This window comes from Octodon degus, unplaced genomic scaffold, assembly GCF_000260255.1.
Source record: "Octodon degus isolate 3935 unplaced genomic scaffold, OctDeg1.0 scaffold00003, whole genome shotgun sequence".
NCBI lineage: Eukaryota > Metazoa > Chordata > Mammalia > Rodentia > Octodontidae > Octodon > Octodon degus.
In genome coordinates, this window is record NW_004524579.1 from 2,931,286 (window position 1) to 2,942,788 (window position 11,503).

Sequence of the window (11,503 nt, forward strand, 5' to 3'; positions counted from 1 at the left end):
GTGTTTTACCCCTTTGTCAAAGATAAGGTGGCTATGTGTTTGTAGTTCTGTCTTCATCTTCTAATCTGTTTCACTGATCTTCCATTCTGCTTTTTTTTTCCAGTACCATGTTGATTTTATCACAGTAGCTTTGTAATATAATTTCAAGTCAGGGATTACAATGTCCCTGCTTTTCCTTTGTTGTCCAGAATAGCTTTTGCTACTCTAGGATTCCTCTGGTTCCAGATGAATTTTAGGAATATTTTATGTAGATCTGTGAGGTATACTAATCAAATTTTGATCAGGATGGCACTGACTCTATGTAACATTTTGGAATATGGTCATTTTCACAATATTGGGTCTTCCTATCCGTGGACAAAGAATATCCTTCAGTTGCCTGAAATCCTCTTTGCTCAACTTTTTCAGACTACTGTACTTTTCAATGTATAGATCTTTTACTTTCTTTGTTAAATTGATTCCCAAGTTTTTTGTTTGTTTGTTTTTGGTTACTTTCTTTCTTTTTCCTTTTTTTTTTTTTTTTCAGTACTAGGGATCAAATTTGGGACCTTGAAGTTGCCAGGCAGGTGCTTAAGCCATTGAGCTATATCCTTAGCCCGAGTATTTCATTTTTTGAAATGAGAAGGGTTTTTTTTGTTCTGTTTTGTTTTTGGTACCGGGGATTGAACTCAGGTCCCTGCGTTTGCCAGGCAGACACTTATTCCACTGAGCTATCTTCCTGGTCCTGTATTTCATTTTTTGATGCTATTGAGAAAGATGTTGTTTCCCTAATTTCTCTCACAGTGTTTGTTTTTGTGTACACGAATATTATTGATTTTTGAATGCTGAATTTGTATCCAGATAGGCTTCTGAATTTGGTTATTAACTATAGAAAACTTTTGGTTGAAATTTTAGGCCTTCTATGCAGAGTGATCTGGGAACAACAATAATCTCACTTCTTCCTTTCCTGTCTTTATTTCTTTTATTTCACTCTCTTGTCTAATTGATTTGGTTAATGTTGCCAGAACTATATTAAATAGGAGTGGTGAAAGTGGACACCTTTGTCTTGTTCCTGATTTTAAATCGAAAACTTTCAGTCTGTGTCTATTTACTATGATATTGTCTATTCGTTTGTTATCGATGGTTTTTATGATGTTGAAGTAAATATGATATGTTCAAGTTTTCTATAAGATTTTTATCATAAGGGAATGTTTGCTTTTGTCAAAAGCTTTTTTGCATCTATTGAGATGATCATGTGAGTTTTCCCTTTGACTCTTTTGATATGGTGTCTCACATTAACAAATGCATCTTAATGGTAAAATCATAAAAAGTTAGTGTCAGTAATAGAGAAATTCAATTGAAATGTTTATCTTCTTCTTTTTTTTTTTTTCATTTGTGTATTTGGTACAGGCTCTCACTATGCAAATCAGATTCCTGGTGATCTTCCTGTTTTCAGCCTTCCCAGTGCTGAGATTACAGGCATGCACCAGCACAGCTGTACTCTGTCGCTGGCTCAGCATGCCTTGGGGGGTGGGGCTGGTGTGGCATATGGGGCCTGGGATGAAACTCAGAAATGTCTATCTTCTTAAACAGATCAGATGGCAAACCTAAAGCAACAACAACATACATTTTAGGTGGATAGCTAAGGAGATAGTCTAATGAGATTATGAGATTTTTACACTTTCTATAGCTTGATCCAGCAACATTTCATACAATTAATAGTTGGTGTAAAGTTTGAACCAGCTGTTTCATTCTTGGTGATGAATCTCATAGACAGAAAATCCCAAGTGAAAATTAAACTATTCCAAAGAGAATGGTTGACTGATTCTGGTATATCCATAGGGAATAATATACATCTATTAAAAAGAATGAATCAGAGCTACAGTAATTTTTCTCTGAGAAATTACCAGGAGGTATTTTCAAGGGGAAAAAATCCAGATACAGAAGAAGTCTGTGTGATATGGCATTTAAAAAGATAGCAATGGAAAGCTTTTATGAGGAGGAAAGAATGGAAGGGTGCATTTTAGGTTGCTAAATGTATTACTGGGTGAGTTGTTAGAGGACAAAATACACTGCACTTCTTTGACAACCAAGAAGAATAACTGATGGACAAAATACACTGCATTTCTTTGATAACCAAGAAGAATAACTCCAAATACAGCCTGGTGGCCCAAATTAACCCAATCATATTGCTTTGAACTATTAAAATGTAGGCAACACATCTACATAAATTCAAAACATGCTACTCGAAGCGACTCACATATTTTCATTTACAAAGTATTTCATCCACATGAAAAGAGATGCCTTAAAATGCATAAGGATTTACTTTCAGAAGCTCTACCATCCTCTATTGGTCTGGAAAATTAAGTGGGCTGGAAGGTATTTTGTGCTCAGTAGTAAAAGCCCTACAATCCTTTATTGTGTATTCCTTTCTCCCTCTGTGATACCTTGTCTTTTTCCCTCCCTAAGGATGAAGTTAATGGCCAGTTGCACCTGTCCATCTGACCCAGTTGGCTTGTTTAGAATCACAATTCACTTGTTCAGCAAAACCACTGCTTCTGGGGTTCTATAATCATACCAGTAATTCCAATTAAAAATGTACTTATTCCTCTATGCATTATCCAACCCATAAGCCCTTTTCTAAAAAAAAATAATTGATGCTTATTCTTGTTGTCTCTGGTATTTTAATATCTCTTATTGATAATAGCTTTGCTTTTAATCATTTGTTCCCATTAAAAAGCAGAAATATGCAGAAAGAAGAAAAACATGTCATTTGTGTCTCTATAGAGAAATCGCTTGCAAAGCTGTCAAAGTTTCTTCAGACTGTTTAAACTAGGAAGAGTAACGTTTACAGAGAATGAATATGAGGCAAAAGACGAGGCTGAGAAACTCACTATGGATTGTTTTGTTTTGATTTCTACAGAGAGTTGTGCAATGTAGTCTGGGTATGTGTTTGCGTATGGGTATGCAAATCCTTATGCATTTATAATGATTTGAAAATGCATATGCCTTAACTATAAAAGTCCTGGAATAAAGTAACTGATATATTTTAGTGTCTTTCAAAAGTTCTAGGCCACTTTCCATTCAAGAAGTTACAGTTTAAATATTTTTATTTAGAAATGTAGTCAGAAAATAATATATCAAACATTTTTTACAATGAAATAAGCTTCTGTTTTTCCTGTACCCAACAATGAGATTGTATCAGATGGACAAACATTACTGTTTTTTTCCTTGATAATAATTGTTTTTATCCAGGTAGAAACCAGCCCATGGATCATTTTTTGTTAATGTCCCCCAGTTTCTACGTAGTTAATGCTTTTGTGTTATTTAGTTTTATTTCTCTCCCTTGTGTTAAGACGTACAGAGGGAGTTTAAGTTTTGTCCATTGTGATGGACAGCTTTACATAACTACATAGCTGGATAAAAGCACACTCAGGTGGCTAACAAAATGATATTTCCAGGTATATCAGTAAGGTTGGATCTGGAAGGGATTAGCACTTGAATTTCTAAACTGCATAAAGAAGATCAGCATTCACCAGTGTGGTAGACATCAACGAATTCCCTGACAATTTGAAAAGAAAGATGAATTTTCTCTCTGTGTGAGCCAGAATATTGTCTCATTTCTGGTTCTTAGGTCTACCGGCTTGCACTGGGACAGACACGTCAGCTTCCCTAATTCTCAGATCTTTAGCCTCGGGCTGAAGCTGATTCTCCAGGGTTCCTGGCTTCCTGTTTGCAGAACACAGCCTCCGTAATCACGATAGGCAGTTCTTACAACCAGTCTCTTTGAGTCGTGTAGGTTTGAATTATTTGCAGAACCGTAAGTAATGCGTCCTGTTATTTGCCATCTAGTAGAGTAATTTACACTATTTGTGGCGTACCATGTATGTCTAACTGTAAATTACAAGTTTTGATTCTGGCCTTCTGTTTTCTTCATATTTTGTTTTCTTTGTACTTTGATTTTTGCTATGAGCATTGTGGCTTTTATTTATACAGATTTGCATTGTCTAGGGATCTTGAAATAAGTCCAGAGGTTTTCTCTGTATCTTTCTTCTTCCTTTTAATTAAAAAGACAATTAAAACTTTCATAGTAATTATACAAAAGCATTGATTTCTATATTCATTTTTTTGCCAGCTATGATCCAAGAATTTTCAGCGCATATATTTGAGGCTCATTTAACCAGTAATATTATTTCTTCACTATATCTGTTATTATTTCTTTTCTAAAAATATGTTGAGATTTCATGTCTTCTTAAGAAATGCAAACTACCGCAGCCTAGGGTTGGATCCCAGGGCCTGCTGTGCTGGCCTCACCCCAAGGACACACTGAGACAGTGATTGAGACTGGGTGTGGTGGTGGTGTGCGCCTGGAATCCCAGCACTTGGGAGACTGTAAACAGGAGGATCACTATGAGTCCAAACTACATAATGAGACCCTATAGATCCTGTACTAAATAAAAAAAAAAAAAAAGTAAGAAAGAAAGAAACAAAGAACGAAATGCAAACTAAATACAGATGGGCAAGAACAGGTATGTTCAATTTAATCACAGAAGTTAGTTTGGAATGATTTAATACACAAATTTTGTTTCCAGTCTCAAAATCTGTTTAATGCCTCAAAATAATTGTTGATTTGCTACAGTATCAGTATTTTAAATTTCTAGATTCTTTCTGTCCAGTCTTTAAGTTTCAGGAAATTTTTTCACTGGCTGCCAATGAGACCATTTGGAAAATCTCCAGAGTCTGTGACTAATCTTCTTCTACTTGCACTAAATTTGATCACCTCTGTAAAGAATCATGTTTTCGTTCTAAATCTTTAATTTAATTTCCAAACCAAGTCATGGGTTCATTATTTTGCTGATATACTTCAACTTTGGCTCATTACAAAATTTGCATGTTCTAAACTCACTTCTATAAAGAAAAAAATCACAAAGAGCATGTATATATAATTAAATAATAGACACTTGTTAGTTATAAGCCAAGAAGAAAAAATGAACACACAGGTAAGACATACAGTACATGATTATCATACGATTCATTTCAGTACTGTAAATGAGCACCAGGATTTTTTTTTCTTTTTAAAGAGAGTACAAGTTATAATTAAAACAGAAAAACTTACAAGTGATACAAAATTTCACTTAACAAAGTCATATGAATTTTGTAGTATTTGTTGTAATACACAGTGCTGTCTTCCAACGAGTTATTCTTATTATCAGCAACATGCATGTAAAAATTGAAAGAAAGCAAAAAGAAATGTATAAGAAATTAAGAGAAAGAGTACAATTAAAAAAAGACAAAACAAATTATCACCATATACCAGCAGAAATGCACAGTATAGTTGTCCAAGCCATCCTGTTTACATACATAGATGAATCTCTTTCCCCCACTCCCTCTCCTGTCCTTCTCCTCCACTCAGTAACTCTTCCTTTTTAAACAAGTTCATTCCCTTTCCCCAGTACCAATTGTACCCTTCAGATTCCATTTTTCTCTTTCCAGTTCTCACACTAATGAGACAACACAATGTTTGCACATGTAGGTCTGATTTATTTCACTTAAGAGAATGTTCTCCAGTTGCACCAAGTTATAAGCTGCTTTCTTCCTTTACACTATTTTGTTCACAACTAGATATGATGCAGATATTTCTACAGCTTATATGTTAAAAGAAGACATGCATCAAGTCTTTCCAATTTGTCTACTTTTATTCCAAATATGAGGTGGTAAAAACTGAAGCTGTGTTAAGCGTGTTGTTCCCTGCTTCCAACAACTATAAAGTACCTCCAAACTTTGGAATGAAACAAAATATACTTTGAGTGCTCCCCACACCACTTCTTAGTTAGTATAAAATTATGTGAAATCTCTAGCAGCAGCAGTGACAGACCAGTTGTCACCAGGAGCCTGTGCTGTGCTTCTCCATTTTAACCGCCATACACCTGAAAATAAGTTAGCCTATATTTAAGGACTCTTCACATTCCAAACACTTCAATATCCATATTACTACTTTATGAAACCTCTTAGAGTTGGTCATTTAGCTGTTAAAGTTTTTATTTTGACAACACTCATGTCAGGGTGTCCTGTATAGAGTAAATACATGAGTGAATGGGTGATTGGATGAATGGATGGATGGATGGATGGATGGATGATGATGATGAATGAATGAACAAACTAAGTGTTAATCCAACTGCATACCAATGCTTTCTGAATCAAAAGTAAATTCCTCCCTTGAAAGGAGTAGAAACTGAAATTATGGAGGAAAGTTCTAACTTTAACATGCCTGGGGCAAGCGCATGTTCTTTTCTCTTTGTAACTTTGTTTGGTTCCCTGGAGAAATAGCCCTTAAGAAACACATCTCTCTCAGGTGTAAGAATAGACCTGGCCCCTCTTCCCTGAGCCCACTGTAGTCGGCACTGACTATTCTGGTTGCTATCCTCACCCCAGGGATAATTGCTGTTCTATTTTCACCTGAGTCCTTTCAAGCACTTTGGAATTTGAGATAACTACAAAGCTCCTCAGTGTATTGTAAAGCAGATTCTGCTCCCCTTTTGTTCTTCCTCCTTGGCTAACTGAGAACATTCTCTCCAACCTGTCTCCCCATTTGCCCATGAGATTTGAGATGGTTTGTCAGAGAGAAACAACAGTGAAGAGAATAATTAATGACCCTTTGATGCCTGCCAGCTCTGAAGAAGTACTTGCCTGTGGACTTTCCAGTGCCCCATAATTACTTGACAAATCCAACTGCTTTCCCATTTTGCCAGATTTCCATATTTTCTCAGAATTACTCTCACTATAAATATCTGCTAATGTCTAGTGTGCTACAGCTCAATCCACTCAGGAGACTGTTCTCCTCCATAATGGTCACCGTGTTAGCCCATGTGCGGCATCTTACAGAAGTACATAATCATGGTGATATTCAGAACACCCTCTCAGAGAGCTCTGAGGGAACCACCGAGTACTATGAGGGCTTAGGTTTTCTCTCATTTACTTCAACAGGGAGAGGAATTAAAAACATGTCTTGGCCAGCAGATTTTCTTTCAAGTAAACTCAGAACCTTCATTCCATCTTGCTGCGGGCTAAGGTACTAAGGAGGAAATTAGTCAATCTGTAAGTTATAAAGCTTTCACATTTTGAAAATATAAATGATATACAAATAAATACATAAAAATGAATAGGGCTCAATAGAGGTGAATGCAAGCTGGTGTACAATATGTTTGGGGGGCTCAATAGGCAACTCTCAAGTGCTTCACGTGTGTTCTCCCAGGTACACTCATGACTGTTCAGAAGAGAGACAGTGTGAGAATGGGGACTAGACAAAGAGAAGAACAGCCTGAATTTTCAAATGATTATTTATTTGAGTCATTTATAAGGCTACTCAGAAGGAAAAAAATGAATGTGACCTTTTGTTATATTTTACTTGGAAAAATGAGAATTTTCTACCATGAAACTTATCATGTTCTCTACTTTTATATCTGAAAAAAGATGGTGACAAGAATTTTCTAAACAATACTATTGTTATAAGCCTAGAAGAATTTTTCAGGAATCCTATTTTCAGAAATCTCAGAAGCATCGGGGATAAGCTTTCTGATGTGAGTGAGCTAAACATCTCAAATTATCAAGTCACGGAATAAGGACAAACACAATGTTAAAGAGTATATTTTGTGATGAATCACATCAAAAAGATGCTTTTCAATTTGAAACCCTTCAGGGAACTTATTCCCTGAAGCACCTTCATTTATTTAGGGTGGTCTCATACCACCACCCAATTCAAAGATGTTTGCATCTCACAGACAAGATTATGTCCACATTGTGGTCCCAAATCCATTTTTACCATTTCAAAAATTCTGAACACATAGTTCTTATTATATATGAATTGTGTGTTCACTAGTTTTAGTGGCAAATGCCTGTAATCTTAGCTACTTGGGAACCTGAAAATCAATAGTTTGAGGCCAGCCTGGGCAACTTAAGTGAGAACTCCATCTCAAAAACAAATCAAAACAAAACAACAAGAACAAAAGAATTGAATCTTTACAAAGTCTTATCCAGAACACCAATGCTGTTGATAAAAAAGGAGCATGACTGCTCCCTTAGAAGTGCATCCTCACCCTTTCATATACCTTCCATTCACAGCTGTTTGGAAGGGCTTTTATGTCTTTGTAAAAACAAAAAGCTAGAAAGTAGTGCTTTAAGGCAAAATGTTTGTATAAGAAAAAAATTTATATTATCTATGGTCAATTATCTGAAGCCATAGAAGGAAGTACGCAATGTGGTAGAGGGGTGTCTTGGTTACTTTTTACTCATTGCTGGGACAAAAATAGCTGGTACCCAAAATTAAGAAAGGAAAGGTTACTCTTCCCCCATTGCTGTGACATATACCAGACACTCAAAATGAAGGAAGTAAAGGTTTATTTAGCTCAGAGTTACTGGAGGTTTCAGTCCATACTCAGCTGGCTCCAAGGCAGAGTGGCACACGACAGAGGGTAATCTTTCATGGAGGCAGCAAAGAGCAAGAGCACAAGGGAGGGGTAGCAGCAGTTTGGGCAGCTAGCTTCTCTTCCCTCCTTACATAGTAATGCAAATTACCTGCCCCAGGGCAGGTGCAGCATCTACACCCACAGTAATCAATCACAAACTCCAGAAGCTGCCCCATGACTGCATGAAGTTTTGGGAGGACACCAATTCACAAACCATAATGTTTATTTAGTTCACAGTTCATAGAGGTTTCAGTCCATACTCGGCTGGCACCAATGCAGAGTAGCACCTGGCAGAAGGCAGTAGTTCATGGTGATGGAAAACATGGAAAAGCAGAGGAAGAAGAAGCAGTTGGGGCATCTACCAAGCCTCTCTCCCTTCTTTTTATGCTGACTGCAAAGCCTGGAGCTTTTCCAATGAGGTGTTTGTGGCTGCAAAGTTTGGAGCTCCCCCAAGGAAGTGGCATGCAGCAAAGATCAGCTTCTCTGAGGAAGTGGTATGCAGAATCCTTGAACCCTTTTACATACCCTTTAAGTGCACAGTCACTCTAGTGCAGGGGACTGGCTGAGTCAAGTTTCCAACCCTTCAAGTTGACAGAATGTATCACCACCACAATTTACCCCTTGTCAACTTGGCAATTATACATATACTTTTTTTAAAACCAGTCTCCAGATATAAAGGTATATTTATTAACATTTTACAATTTTAACATTATAAAACATGTTTAACTATCAATAAAAATTACTATTAAGTCTATCAATATTACAGTACAAGAGAACCATAACATTTTGCCCCTGGCCCCCCAAAGACTGCACACTCATTTATGCAAAAGGCACTTAGTCTATGTGCAAGTGTTGTCAAAGTCCTGCCATTTTCACTATTGCTGAAAAGTACAAGTCCCAAGTCTCCTCCAAGATTTCACGCAAATTCTTAGCTGTGAGCCCCTGGACAAATGAAAAATGAAATCCTTCCAACATTTAAAGGCACAAGACAAAACATTACCATTCCAAAAGGTGTATATACAGCAGGATACAAACCATTGGTATCAAAACAAACCCAAACTCCAGAAGGTGAAACATTAAGTCCTGTAGTTCTATGTAGAACATCTGAAGCAATCTGTAGTGAATTGTGAGCTCTAAGAGCCCTACATGGCTTCACTCCTATGTCACTTCTGCTGGTAGATCCCATGGCTTCTCTATCAGGCCAGCTTTACTTGCTTTTTGCAGCTTTCCTCAGACAATTCATTTTTCTGGCTTTTTAAAACTTTTGGGGTTTCCAATGAATAGGCTTCTCACTCACAGCGTTACACTGTGTCCTCCCAGGGGCACACTGCCTGTCCTCTCAAGCCTTTTAAAATCTAGGTGGAAGCCTTTTCGTCTTTAGAACTCTTGTATTTGAGTGTGTGTGTGTGTGTGTGTGTGTGTGTGCTTTAAACAATGTATTTAACTGAAATGGACTTACATTTGTTTCTGATGCAACTTCCATTTATTTTGATACATCTTTTCCCCATGATGCCATGATGATTTACAGGATCTTCAAGCCAATATAAATATGTTATAAATATTTGAATATTTGGATATACACCTGCACAATACCTCAGCAATATCTTTCATCAAGAAACACACTGAAGAGTAAAGACTACACACAATTACTAACTACAGTGAAAATCTGCTACAAATATTTCTGAGATAAGAAGGCACCACATACCCGTTCAACTAAGAAAACCACCCTTACAACACAAGATGATTTTATTTTTACATAGGACCTAGAACAATTAAGCTGCCAATTAGGTACTGAATGGCAGAGCAGCATGCCCAGTTTCTGCCATGAATTCATAGGGAATAGGTTCCAACTGCTCAGGTTCCTTTCCATTGGTCCTCACAAGATGTAATTCTCTGGGAAGTGCAGGCTGGTGCTTTGGTTGAACCCAGGCACCTTTCTCTTTGGCTTCCTTCTTTTTCTGATCATTTTTCTTGACACTCTTCAGGAAGCTATCACAAGTTTTTGAGTGCTTAATATGCTCAATACGCACATTAGTCATCTTGGCAAGTATCTTGCCCTTAACTTGCTTGTTTACAAAAATGCCAACAGCATGCTGGGTAATGTTGTAGACTCTTCCCATTTTGCCATGGTAACATTTGTGAGACATTCATTTTTGCACGGTAGCCATTCCCTTGATGTCTACAATATCACCCTTTTTGTAGATTGGCATGTATGTGGCTAAAGGAACAAACTTATATTTTCTAAAAGGCCTGGAAAACATATATCAGGTTCCCCTCCTCTTGCCTTTTGTGTTAGTCATGTTGGCAAATGATGGGAGATGATGATTCTGGCCAAAAGTAAACTTTTGTATTTTGTATGTGCCTGAAACCAATGCCATGTGGATGATGTCAAGGTCTGTTGCCAGCTAGAGCAGGAGCCAAGCTTTCTTTTTCTTGGCTGTAGGGGTCCAGTGTCTGAATTGCTAAGCACTCTGACCCTGATTTTTCTGAACAAATCTATGTGGTCTCTATTTTGGAAGCTTGTGTGGCCACTGCCTCTATTCTCGAACATGGGACTCTGTAATTTTTTTTTTCAAAGCAAAGCCCCTCACCCTTTTGGTTCTGAGGCTGCAAAGGGTGAAAACTTGTCACCTTCTATGATGTCCTCAGAGCATCTTTTTAATTTTTCAAGCCCCCAACAATAGCCATGTCACCACTTCAACATTTCACTGCCTTGGAATTTTTATTTTTGTCAGAGTAACTGGTTGATGGCCCTTAATTTCAGTCTCAGGCAAAAAGTCTGGACATCAACAAAATGCAGACAAACTTTTTGCCAAACTGTAACACAAATCATGTGAAGTCCAATGACCAATGTAGTCTTTCTTCTCAGCAGAAATCTCCACAGCCTGTTCTTCATAGGCAGGATTTTTGTCTGCATTCTGGTCTTCTGAGCTCTGCCCTGAATCTCCCATACAGAAGAGATGAAGGCATTTCGGTTCGTCACTAGCAGGTGACATCTCTAAACATTTTTTTACGTCTTCCCGTAAGCCATTTCCAAAAGCTTGTAATCCACATTATCAGGTCTA

The 11,503-nt window shown here is 37.3% G+C and overlaps 1 pseudogene; it reads right to left on the bottom strand.

Annotated features, from left to right (window-relative positions):
- Positions 1 to 10,264: 10,264 nt before the first annotated feature.
- LOC105742275 lies at positions 10,265 to 10,741 on the bottom strand (annotated as a pseudogene).
- Between the last annotated feature and the right edge of the window lie 762 nt (positions 10,742 to 11,503).